The 13,794-nt window shown below is 37.0% G+C and overlaps 1 protein-coding gene across 2 annotated transcripts in view; it reads left to right on the top strand.

The window, feature by feature from the left end:
- Positions 1-731: 731 nt before the first annotated feature.
- The window catches only part of nfil3-4 (nuclear factor, interleukin 3 regulated, member 4), a 28,633-nt gene continuing 15,570 nt past the window's right edge, over positions 732-13,794 (top strand). The window contains exon 1 of one of the 2 annotated variants that reach the window (XM_060940623.1): positions 732-851. The gene's annotated coding sequence lies outside the window, so the exon portion shown is untranslated. Of the gene's footprint in view, positions 852-4,397; positions 4,446-13,794 lie in introns of those variants that run through there. The other variant, XM_060940624.1, reaches the window with a different exon arrangement.

Below are 13,794 nucleotides of genomic sequence, written 5' to 3'. Positions count from 1 at the left end.
AACCCAGGATCTTCTTGCTGTGAGGCGACAGTGCTAACCACTACACTACCATGCCACCCCATTATCTGAGCCATTTAACTAAATCTTATAATAGCCTAAGTGGTGACATTTCTGTGTCTAAAGGGCATAATATCCATGTAAAGGTGCAATGTCCTTTTTTTTGGACATATTTTACAAGTTTGAAACTGGCCATACAAATCAGTCAAATATACATTATTTGAGAATTATTTTCTAACGGGTGCATATCACAGTCCAATTACAAATTCACCAATCTGATGAGAAAAGAAGGTATGGCACAAATGTTTACAAATCTTTACATTTATAAAACTAACCATGAATCAAGAAAAATGCTTGCATTTCTTAAAATGTTCTGTAGAAAGGCAAAGGGTCTTAAATGTCATAAATGAACATATTTTTCAGGTAACATTATACAAGCTCTGTATTTAATGAAAGATGTTCATTAGTAGGCATGATGTGTGCCCTTGATACCTTTGCCCTCCTTTCGTGGGCTTTTTCTGAAACACATACATACACGCACGCGCGCACACACACACACAAAGGTGCAAGACATTTGAGCTGATTATACTGGAGAAGTTAAGTGATGGAAGGACTTGTGGGCAGTATTAATATGACGTAAGAGGTAGGTACATAGAACTCATGGCAACAAGAACACCAAAGAAGCCACATGCTAGTAAGCACATCACTCGATCAACACTCTCTGTCAGGAGCAACACACAGGTCACATTCTGTTAAGAGTGGTTGCAGGGCCAGCCACAACTGGCATTAGTTGCCTGAAGAACATCCACCTTAATATCAATGTTTGTAACTCAATGAGGTTTTGTACACAGAAGGTAAGAGTCCATTTTTTATATATTTGCAGTCAGATAGTAACATTACAAAAAATTACCCAGATTCACATACACGATGTAATTAGGTTATGCATTATAATCAAATAATAATAAAAGGCACATCTGTTTTATTGGGTTAAAGATGTTTTCTAAGCATTTTGTGTCTATCATGTAGAACAATGACTTCAGATACAATTAGTAATAAAGTTTTTAATAAGATTAAAAGAACAATGTCACTGTAACACTGCTCTACACTGAGAATGATTATTGCACATTGCTGATTTATTTTTGCTTTGGTGTCTTGTTCTTTTCATTATAAAATGTGTTTGCATAGATCTTTGAATTTTTTTTATTTATAGTGAGTCTATGAAATAATCTTCTGATTTTTTTTAACATTAACACTTTCATACAGTGTCCACATTTATGGATAGTCAATTTCCATAAATTGACTACAGATGTAGGCTATAGACGTTAATGATTTCTAAATCATTTTTATGGATACTTTGGCTGTTACTGTACATTTCCTTCTGTTTTTTGCAGGCAAAACTTGACAGACTTCATTATAGGTTTTGTCTGAAAATTTGTCAATATGTAATATGTTACTTTACTGGTATACAAACATTTTCCTTGAACATTTCATTTTTGGTGAAAAAGTAATATTTGGGAATCTAATTAAAAACTGTGGAGATGTCATAAGTGACATTTAATAAAAGTCAAACTTCATAAGGCATGCAAATTAAACTAATTTAAAAAAACACTATAGTCTAAAAATAATTTTAAGTTTTTAATAAATGTATTACCCAAAAAAAAAAAGGGTTAAGTTTGCATATCTAACCTGTATCTTCCTATACAGTGTTTAAACTTTTGATAAACTACACTTTTACATCCGTCTTTTGCTACTCACACAGATATTCATGACCAGAGATATTCATCATAGCACATAATACAAATTTACAAAGTTACAAAGATGCAGAAAAGCAAACGTCAAAATCTAAAACCTGAATATTTTTTCTTCACCTTGCTCACTGCATCACACATCACACAATGCACATCACATAGCAAATGTAATCTTACAGAATTATCCACAAACCAATTATCAATACCTAAAACATCAACTACTGACACACTTTCAAGGAAAATATGCCATCAGCACTTTCTAGCTACAGTTTTTTGTTTTGTTGTTGTTGAAACCTATCTATAGTAATGTAGAACATGCTGTCTCAACAAAGCAATGCGTTATGTGTTAAAAGATATAGATGCACAGAAAAAAAAAATAAGCTGCTGGTACATGTGTCAGGAAATCTTCATCCTGACATCTTCACCCAGGAACACAAACGAAATTAAAACTAACTTAAATAAATACAAATGAATATGGTGGTAATAATTATGAGTGTTGTTTTGTATTTTATAACTTCACAGTTGTGCAACTTCTAACATGCTGATTTGTCATATTGCAAAGAATATAATGTATGACCAAATAAAATTCCCCCCAAAAATTGGAAGAATAACAATGAGGTTATTATTATTATTATTATTATTATTATTATTATTATTATTATTATTATTATTATTCCATCCATCTGTAACCACTTATCCTGTGTAGGGTCGTAGGCAAGCTGGAGCCTATCCCAGCTGATTATGGGCGAGAGGCAGGGTACACCCTGGACAAGTCACCAGGTCATCGCAGGGCCTACACATAGAGACAAACAACCATTCACACCTACAGTCAATTTAGAGCCACCAATTAGCCTAACCTGCATGTCTTTGGACTGTGGGGGAAACCAGAGCACCCACGCAGACACAGGGAGAACATGCAAACTCCACACAGAAAGGCCCTTGTCAGCCACTGGGCTTGAACCCAGAACTTTCTTGCTGTGAGACAACAGTGCTAACCACTACATCACCATGCTGCCCCATTATTATTATTATTATTATTATTATTATTATTATTATTATTTAAAAACATGAGAATATCACAGATGGTGAGTTAATACCAATTGATAATCAACAAAAATAGATTTGTTATATTAGCTATAATGTATCACTCATCATGGCTGTACAGGAAGGACAAAAAAGTTAAAGAGAGGAACAAGAACAGGCTCTTTTGAAGCTGCCTCTGTGTGGTAGAGGTACTGGCAGCACAGATGTATTTTTAGCAGTTCAGCATGTGAGATCTTCAGTTATACTTCATCTAATTATCATTTTAAGCCCTTTTCACTCAATCAGTTGGTGAGTAAAGTAACACAATAAGGCACAACTTGTGGGGGGAAAAACTTTTGTGACATGACAAACATCACATACCGTAGCTGCCAGAATTTGCTTTTTAAAACTAATACCGTATATGTACTGTTTAGACATGAGTACAACAGTCTTCTGTTCATTACTATTTACTTGCAAAACTTTTTTTTTTCACTTTTGTAAAACTCCCCATGCATTTCTATCCCTGGGATCCCCGTTAGCTGTGTGTGAATTATATTTTGGAGTGACGGACCATGCTCCATGCTGCATGTTAAGTGCTTCAACATGGTCAGAGCAAAAAGTCTGTGTTGTACAATCATACAGATGGCTGGTATGCTTAGTTACTGATGATATTGCTGTCTAAAACATGAAAAACTGCATATGGTAATGATAGTTACAGGGTTCAAAAACTGAGGGCAGTCAAATACAGATCACATATCTGCATACATGCAATTGCATGCAAAAGCATTACATCATGGAAATGTGTGAAAAGTGTGAATGTTTAACAACTAGACACTTTTCATTGCAATAACCAAGCTGATGCTGCTGCTACAAAAAAGATATAGTTTACATATTTTTATATCGAGTATAAAAAGTTTTCTACAAGACATAATACATTGCTGAATGTAGAAAGATCTTATGTGCTACTGTAAGATGTCTGAGGTGAAAAGCAATAGTAAAGGAACAATAAGCATAAAAATATTAACAAATGTTACGGTATACTCCAACATGCATCCTTTGCAAGCGTGGCAATAAAGCTCTATGAAGAAACTTGCAATGAAAACTGTTATTCAAAAGACACTGTCTCACATCCTATTCAGCAGTTCACTCTTGTGAGACTTTATCAGAAGATTTGTTATATAACTATGAGAACAGATTTTGTACTTAAAACAGTAAATTGTGGAGGTAAAAAGTCATTTAAATAGTGGGTACAAACCATCAGATTTGTTATATAATTATGAGAACAGATTTTGTACTAAAACAGTAAATTGTGGAGGTAAAAAGTCATTTAAATAGTGGGTACAAACCATTTTCATAACCACTTCAAACTCACCCACCCCCCAGTTGTGCTGCTAAATAAAGTGACTCATTTCGCGTGTAAGTGACACATAGGGGGTGTATTTCATTTTACTGTGGTTAGCAAGGCTCACTTAAAAAAGGTAACAAAGCTAACACATTTCTTCATCAAGTCTTAATGTTAATTACAGTAAGTTTTACTGACAGTGGATATGATGCATTTTGTAGTGGCAATGTTATTTTAAGGTTCTGACTGAGAGGTACTCAATTTATATTATTAAAACCAAAAATGGCACGCACAAAGAGAGCCACAGAGCTTCCTATTTCTATTCCAACTGACTGGTAAGTCGATTGGTAGTTTGTCAAGATGCTGAATAGGAAATGTAACATTTGTAATGCAGTATTGCAACATAATTTTGTGCCATTTGCATTAAACTGATTATGCCATCTAAGCATTTATTTCATTAGATCATATATTATGTTGTGTACATGGGCCATTAGAAAGCTTGTTTTGTATTACAGATTAGAATGCTGCTGTATATTGTTTTTAAAAATATGAATACAATATTACTGTTTTTAATCCTTGTAGGGATGTAACCAAATATGAATACATTGCTGGAATTGAAGATATAATGTGTTCAAAATTAATATGAATACATCCAAACAGTTGAGGTTTCAGTTGTTTGTTTGTTTGTTTGTTTGTTTGTTTGTTTGTTTGTTTGTTTGTTTTTACAAACGCTAGCCAGAAAGCTTCACAATAGGTGTGTGCATCAGGTTTCCACAGAACCAAACAAAAAACTTACATGAGAATAAGGTTTTTACTCAATGTGGAACTCAGAGAATAGCTTGTGAAAGCTCAGGGGTAAAGCTGACAGGTTTCAGAAAAATTCCTATTTCAGCTACAACTGAAAAACAGCACAAAAATAAAATCAATATGTTTGGGTATCGAGAAAATAGAAGTATTTTTCTTCTTTTTTTCAGTATTATAGCAAAACAAATTAACAGTGCGCTAATTTCTGATTTGCAATATCTATCTGCATTATGCGGCTATTATACACAGAACCTAGCAACACTGCTCCTGGGACAAATACCAAGTTCATTAACATTATTCGAATAGGTGATGTACTTTTTGGGTTTAACACTGCCTTACTGAGCTCCAAAATAAAGCCAGGTTTCTGCCATAATTCTGTACAAACAAAATAAATGTACACAGAGCTGCATATATCTGCAGGCTCACCACAATTTCTCAATTGATGAAAGACATTACTGTTCTGAAACAGTTAGCTTGCTTACATTATACAGAAGATAGAAAGCTTGACAGAAATGTCCACAGGGCATCTGATTCAGGGGTTGAATAAAGTAAAGTTCTGCAAATTGCTATTTGTTGTTATAAACAGTGCATGAAAACTTTATCATTTCCAGCAGCCCTGTTTGTTCAGTGGTGTCCACTGTTTCAGAGGCATAGTGGAAGGTTTAACATAAAAAATCTGGTATAGACCATGGCCACTTTCTTGAATATAAAAACAGATGTGAATGTTCTAAGTACTAAACAGATCCAGATAATAGCACTGTGTTACACCCATAAAACAGATACCTGTGAGTATCTATACTACCGTTCAAAAGTTTGGGGTCACTTTGAAATTTCCTTATTTTTGAAAGAAAAGCACTGTTCTTTTCAATGAAGATCACTTTAAACTAATCAGAAATACACTCTATACATTGCTAATGTGGTAAATGACTATTCTAGCTGCAAATCTCTGGTTTTTGGTGCAATATCTACATAGGTGTATAGAGGCCCATTTCCAGCAACTATCACTCCAGTGTTCTAATGGTACAATGTGTTTGCTCATTGCCTCAGAAGGCTAATGGATGATTAGAAAACCCTTGTACAATCATGTTAGCACAGCTGAAAACAGTTTAGCTCTTTAGAGAAGCTATAAAACTGACCTGGAGCATCACATTTGTGGGGTCGATTAAATGCTCAAAATGGTCAGAAAAATGTCTTGACTATATTTTCTATTCATTTTACAACTTATGGTGGTAAATAAAAGTGTGAATTTTCATGGAAAACACAATATTGTCTGGGTGACCCCAAACTTTTGAACGGTAGTGTGTGTGTATATATATATATATATATATATATATATATATATATATATATATATATACATACACACACACACTTTTTCTTAAAGAATTATTGCTCAGAAACCTGCAGACTAGGTGCTAACTGCAGAACTGAAGCTTGTGGGGATGGTTGCCAGGTTTCAGAAATAAAAAAAGAAAAAAAACCCTCAAAAACCACAAAAAAGATTTGAAATTAGCCTATCTTTGTCTAAGTCTGTGGAAATATTCTTTTATTGATAGCACTCCAAAGGTAATCATTTAAGTAATTATAAAAAAAAAATTAAAAAGCACTTGTACCTTAATTTTGGTGGGGTTTTTTTCTCATTTAAAAATAAATGTTATCCAGCATTCTTCTTTCTCAGAAAACCAGACAGGCATTATGAAATGCAGTTGAAAGGACTACATTTTGTCTATAAGCATCATTGCATGCCAGCTCTCAGCATTATGATTCTGATTTTTCTGGAATGTACCATGTAAAATAAAATAAATAAAATTAATTAAATATCATTAGGTATCACTTCTTTCCAACTTTAAACAATAGTTCCCTAATTTGCAAAAGGCATTAGGCATTGTTTTGAAACATAGTTAGTCTCAGTACCAGTGTTTTCAGTGTTTTCAGGGCATAGTGGGGAAAAAAATAAAATAAAATAAAAATTTCCACTCCAGGCCAAAAACAGAAAGGAATATTTTGAGCAATAATAATTACAGATACAGAGAGTGCCATTATATTACACTCCTAACAACTATAAATAGATAAACTATTACTTAACATAAACTCTTTGAAATGCCACACTGTCAGTGTTAACTACATTTTTATCAGTGTAGTAGTAGCTGACCTATTTTCAAAATGTAGCCTTTCCAGTAATAAGCTACCTTTCCACCAATTAATGGTGTAATGTTTTGTCCTTTTTCACATGACCAGCTATTTTGAATCAAACAAATAAAATGTGCAAACTATGACAATGCAGTTGAATTCTTGAATAGGACTGGTCAAAAGGTATGGATAAATTTTATCTAACAGCAAAGTTTGGACAGGATAGTAGTTCCTGCTGTAACATGAACGATGTTTATATTAATGTGCTTATTCTAATACATTAGTATTCCTATATTAATAGCTCATACACGTGAACTTGTACAGCAGACGCAGCACATAACTGAAGCCCAATAATGAATAACGAGTTAAAAATAGGTAACAAGTAAATTATAATAAATACAATAAATTACAATGCAATTTAACACTTCAGTTTCTGTCTCCATGTTGTTGTTGTTTGTTTGTTTGTTTGTTTGTTTTTACAGAAAATTTAGCAAACTTAACTTAGGCATGTCTGGTGGATATTAGCTAGATATACAGTCAAGTAAAACATGGCTTAAAATATACCTGCATTGGGTGGCACGGTGGTGTAGTGGTTAGCGCTGTCACCTCACAGCAAGAAGGTCCAGGTTTGAGCCCCATGGCCGGCGAGGGCCTTTCTGTGCGGAGTTTGCATGTTCTCCCCGTGTCCGCATGGGTTTCCTCCGGGTGCTCCGTTTTCCCCCACAGTCCAAAGACATGCAGGTTAGGTTAACTGGTGACTCTAAATTGACCATAGGTGTGAATGTGAGTGTGAATGGTTGTCTGTGTCTATGTGTCAGCCCTGTGATGACCTGGCGACTTGTCCAGGGTGTACCCCGCCTTTCGCCCGTAGTCAGCTGTGATAGGCTCCAGCTTGCCTGCGACCCTGTAGAACAGGATAAAGCGGCTAGAGATGATAAGATGAGATATACCTGCATCACTTTCAGTGGGTTCTAACACTGACAGTGCCCCAGAATATTCCCTTATAGCACCTGAAAAATAACCATTACTCCATTAGGGTACTTGGTGAAAGATCTGAACTGAGGAAAATAATTTTGTTCATTGGTGTATTTGTCTGTGCTGCTATAGTTCTGATTCCATTATCCATTAAGTGGAGGTAAGAAAGTAGACAAACTGACTAAATTCAGTTAATTAGCAACAATTTTTTTAACAATGATTTGCATCCATTTTTCCTTTTCTACTTTCTTCTTTTCCATTTTTCCTCCCCAGGTAGATATGAAGACTTCATGATCACTGCTTGTTGGTGATCTTCAAATATGACTTATTTTACTTTACAGTAGTTACAACCCCAAATCAGGAAAAAGTTGGGACAGTATGGGAAATGCAAATAAAAAAAAGAAAGCAGTGATTTCTAATTTACTTTGACTTTGAGGTATTTATCCTCTAGTGGACCAAAAGCAAACCAAAGGAGAGTCATTGAGGTCACATGGGTTGTTGATCCTCTCAGTCATCCTGTAGGTGTTAGGGTCACTGGAGGCCATGTGTGAACAGTGTTAGTAGCCTAGATGGTCGTTAGGGTGATCTGTGGGTTATTCGCTCTCTCTGTCATGTGAGTCATTGAAGTCAGCTGAGTCTTGGTGTGGATGTGTATTCACTTTTCTGGGAAGTGTGCCAAGGACTGCATTGTAGGTGGCTGATAAGTGGTGTCTCAGGCTACATCCACACGACAACGGCAACGAGATTTTTTTTTTAGCGGGTAAAAAAAATATCGCATCCACATGGGCAACGGATCAGTAAAATATCAGGTCCATATGGCAACGCAATGCTTGCTGAAAACGATGCAATACACATGCCACACCTCTACGTGTGCTGTAAGACGGTCCCATCGGAGACACCAGAACAATAGAAGAAGAAGTAGGACGCATGCGCATGTAACGGGTTTATTTTTTTCCACTTGCCATTGTGTGTAGTGGTGGGGAAATTCTGCGCTGGCCCTTTAAGAGCGCAGGTAGTTATGGGAACGAGGCGCTGGCCTCTTTCAGTTCATTTTGGAAATGTAAGCACCAATGCCACTGGACGTTTGCAGCCATCCTCAGCAGTGTATTTGTGTCTCATTTCTTCAGAATAAAAAGACTGGTGAACAACACAACAATGTCTGTTACACGCATAAACCCCTTTTTCTATCCGTCATGAAGCACTCACAGGAACACACAACAACAAGAAGATGGCTGCGACTACGCGAGGAAATCGTGCCTTCTGTGTGTACAAATTAGTTTTATTAGTGTGCATAGTTTTATATAACTTAATTTTCTTATTGTGTGTGAACATTTTGAAAAGCATTTTTATATAATTTATATAACTTTTTATACTGTGTGTGAACATTTTGAAAAGCAGTCTTATCCAATAAAAAAAAGAAATTCAAGAAATGGTTCAGTTACTTGTTTATTTAAAAGAAAAGCTGTATACAAAAGTGAATGCAATGCAGTGGTCCATACAAAACAGTCTGTTGAAGGGTCTTCTGACCCTTTTCCCCTCTGCCTCCATTATAGTCAGGTAACTGTTGCTTTGTGTGGAAGGCTGTACTTTCTGTTCATCAAAGCAGGTGTAAATTGTCTGTCTGGCGGATCAGTCAGGTTAATGTGTAAACAATTTAAATTTCTGTTGTTACGAATGATGCGTGCAAGAGTGCTGCTTGTTCTAGTCATGTGGTTGTGATGTCATCGTAAACAAATCAAATCAAGTTTATTTGTATAGCGCTTTTAACAATAAACATTGTCGCAAAGCAGCTTTACAGAATTTGAACGACTTAAAACATGAGCTAATTTTATCCCTAATCTATCCCCAATGAGCACGCCTGTGGTGATAGTGGCAAGGAAAAACTCCCTCAGACGACATGAGGAAGAAACCTCGAGAGGAACCAGACTCAAAAGGGAACCCATCCTCATTTGGGCAACAACAGACAGCCTGACTATAATATTAACAGTTTTAACAGGTATAACCCTCAACTGTCCTCATGGGGCCGTCCTTCACAGGAGCGGTGCGATAAAACTCCGACCAGACACAGGGCACCAGGATGGATCAAGCAGGTCCGAGGGGCAGAAGAGGCCAGCATCTCAATCCCAGGATCAACATGTAACTCAGAGGGACAGATTGGGGGGGGGGGGAGAGAAAGAAAACACAGGTTGTTAGGTATGCCCTAAAAATGACAAGTATTAAATCTGTGTGGTAGGCTCGCAGAGACGAGAGTCTTTACATTAGGCATAACACACAACAATGGCATGTTAATATGGTAAAAAATATCATGACCTGCTCTGGCTGGATGCTTGATTGGGTGATGGGAGCACACTCCTCAGCAATGATGAGATGCAGATGGGACCCTTAGGGCTGGCCAAGACAATTCAGTTACATTTCACCGGGTCTGGGACATGCGACAGAATGTCTGACGGCCGATTCCCTGCAGGCTACGAAAGCCAGTCGAGGTCTCCACCCTCTCCACCAAAAGATTTCCTGTTGACTCCATGTAACTCAGAGGGACAGATTTGGGGTGGGGGGGGAGGGAAAGAAAACACAGGTTGTTAGGTATGCCCAATGTCACCTGAATAAGTAGGAGCAGTATACATATTGCACCGAGTACAAGCAGGGACTCCGGCAACTAACTATGACAGCATAACTAAAAGGAGAGAGCCAGAAGGTAACACAGGCATGAGGGAGCCCTGGGACATAAAGCAGCCAGCCACTACACCATCAACAAACTCAAGTGAGCAAGCGAGTGGGGACTGACAGCATCCATACATCCCAGTTTACCAAAACACTCTATGTCTGAGGACCCTCCAGATCTACTCCTTTACCTCATAAACACCATTAACAAAAGACTTGACTAAACAGATATGTTTTCAGCCTAGACTTAAATGCTGAGACTGTGTCTGATTCCCGAACATTACTTGGAAGGCTGTTCCATAACTGTGGGGCTTTGTAAGAAAAGGCTCTGCCCCCTGATGTAGCCTTCACTATACGAGGTACCAGCAGATAGCCTGCACCTTTTGATCTATGTAGGGTCATAGAGGAGCAGAAGTTCACTCAGGTACTGTGGTGCGAGACCATTTAGTGCTTTAAAGGTCAATAGTAGTATTTTATAATCAATACGAAATTTGATTGGGAGCCAATGCAGTGTGGATAAGACAGGCGTGATGTGGTCATATTTTCTAGTTCTAGTAAGGACTCTTGCTGCTGCATTTTGAACTAACTGGAGCTTGTTTATGCACTTATTGGAACATCCAGACAGTAAGGCATTACAATAATCCAACCTGGAGGTAACGAAAGCATGGACTAGTTTTTCTGCATCATGCAATGACATTAAATTTCTTATCTTTGCAATATTTCTGAGATGAAAGAAAGCTATCCGGGTGATGTTATCAATGTGAGTTTCGAATGAAAGACTGGGGTCAATAATCACTCCGAGGTCTTTTACTGCTGCACGTGAAGAAACAGAAAGGCCATCCAGAGTTACTGTGTAATCAGAAAACTTACTTCTAGCTGTATGTGGTCCTAGCACAAGTACTTCAGTCTTATCAGAGTTAAGCAGAAGGAAATTAATAAGCATCCAGTGTCTAATGTCCTAAACACATTCCTCAATTCTATTAAGCTGGTGTCTCTCATCAGGTTTTGCAGAGACATACAACTGTGTGTCATCAGCATAACAGTGGAAACTAATACAATGTTTACGAATAATATCGCCCAGAGGTAACATATATAGAGAAAAAAGCAGTGGACCCAAGACAGAACCTTGTGGAACACCAAACTTTACCTCGGTACGTCTAGAAATATCACCATTTATATCAACATACTGATAACGATCAGTTAGATAAGACCTGAGCCAGGAGAGGGCCATTCCCTTAACTCCCACAACATTTTCTAGTCTATCCAGAAGAATGGAATGATCAATGGTATCAAATGCTGCACTAAGGTCAAGCAACACAAGTAGCGAGACACAGCCCTGATCAGACGCCAACAGTAGGTCGTTTACTACTTTAACCAGTGCTGTCTCTGTGCTATGATGAGGTCTAAATCCTGACTGATACATTTCATGGATGTTATTCCTATGTAAATATGAGCATAACTGCTGTGCCACAGCTTTTTCAAGAATCTTGGAGATAAAGGGGAGGTTTGATATTGGCCGATAATTGGACAGCTGACAGGGATCAAGGTCAGGTTTTTTAATCAGGGGTTTGATAACTGCTAGTTTAAAGGATTTGGGTACATAGCCAATCATAAGAGAAGAATTTATTATTTTTAGAAGCGGTTCAATTACTCCAGGCATTATCTGTTTGAATAGATGTGTCGGTAAGGGATCTAGTATGCAAGTTGAGGCTTTTGATGTAGAGATTAATGAAAGTAATTCAGTTTCTTTTAGGGGAGTAAAACATTCTAACTGATGATCTGATACAGTTATATTGTTAACTACAAGGTCACTTTCATTGTCTAACCTTAAATTAGTAGTTTGAATTTTTTGTCGGATATTCTCAATTTTGTCATTAAAAAAATTCATGAAGTCGTTGCTACTACATACTGCAGGTGTGCATGTGTTGATAGTGGACTTATTCCTGGTTAATTTTGCTACAGTATTAAATAGGAATCTAGGATTATTTTTGTTATCTTCTATTAGGGAGGAGAAATATGTTGATCTCGCAGCACTAAGAGCTTTTCTATACTTCAGGAAGCTCTCCTTCCAAGCTAATTTGAACACTACCAATTTTGTTTGACGCCATTTACATTCCAATTTTTGAGTGGTCTGTTTTAATGTGTGAGTGTCATCATTATACCAGGGTGCTAATTTTTTGTCTCTGACCATTTTCCTTTTTAGAGGAGCTACATTATCTATGTAATATGATGGCAGAATGTTGGCTCTAAGCATTCAGTTGCCTGATCAAGTTCTGCAGGGGCTGACAGTGACCCAATCAAAGTTGACAGCTCTGGGAGATCATTTATAAAGCTCTGTGCAGTAGTTGACGTGAAAGTACGTTTAATACAGTAGCGTGGTGAGGTGCATATATTATTACTCAGACATAGTTTGAATGAGATGAGACAATGATCTGAGATGACTTCAGACTGTGGAAGTATGACTATATTGTCTACGTTTAATCTGAATGTTAGTATTAGATCAAGGGTGTGACCACCATTATGGGTCGGTCCTATGACATTCTGCTTAATCCCGACTGAATCTAAGATGGACACAAACGCTGTTTTTAAAGGGTCTTCTGGGTTATCAAAGTGAATATTAAAATCTCCGACAACTAAAGCTTTGTCTAAGGAAATAACCAGATCTGAGATAAAAATCTGCAAATTCAGAAAGAAACTCAGAATATGGCCCCGGGGGCCTGTAAATAATAAGCAATGGAATTAACTGGGTAGACTTATTTTTCGAGGCTACATACATTATATGAGTATGAAGAACTTTAAATGTATTAAATGTATAACCAGGTTTTTGTGTTACACCTAGATAATCGTTATAAATAACCACGACGCCTCCTCCTCTGCCAGTTAGACGAGGCTAGTGTATATAACTGTATCCAGGAGGACTCGCTTCATTTAATGCTATATATTCATTTGGCTTAATTCATGTTTCTGTTAAACACAGTACATTAAACTCCTGATCAGTAATGAGTTCATTAACCATTAGCGCTTTAGATGTAAGAGATCTAATATTTAATATCCCCACCTTTAGATCAAAGGTGCTGGCAGCAGCTGTACAGTCAGTATGATCTAATTTTATAT

Source organism: Neoarius graeffei, chromosome 15 (assembly GCF_027579695.1).
Source record: "Neoarius graeffei isolate fNeoGra1 chromosome 15, fNeoGra1.pri, whole genome shotgun sequence".
NCBI lineage: Eukaryota > Metazoa > Chordata > Actinopteri > Siluriformes > Ariidae > Neoarius > Neoarius graeffei.
The sequence above is the reverse complement of the archived record's forward strand: the minus strand, read 5'-3'. Positions and strand labels throughout refer to the sequence as shown.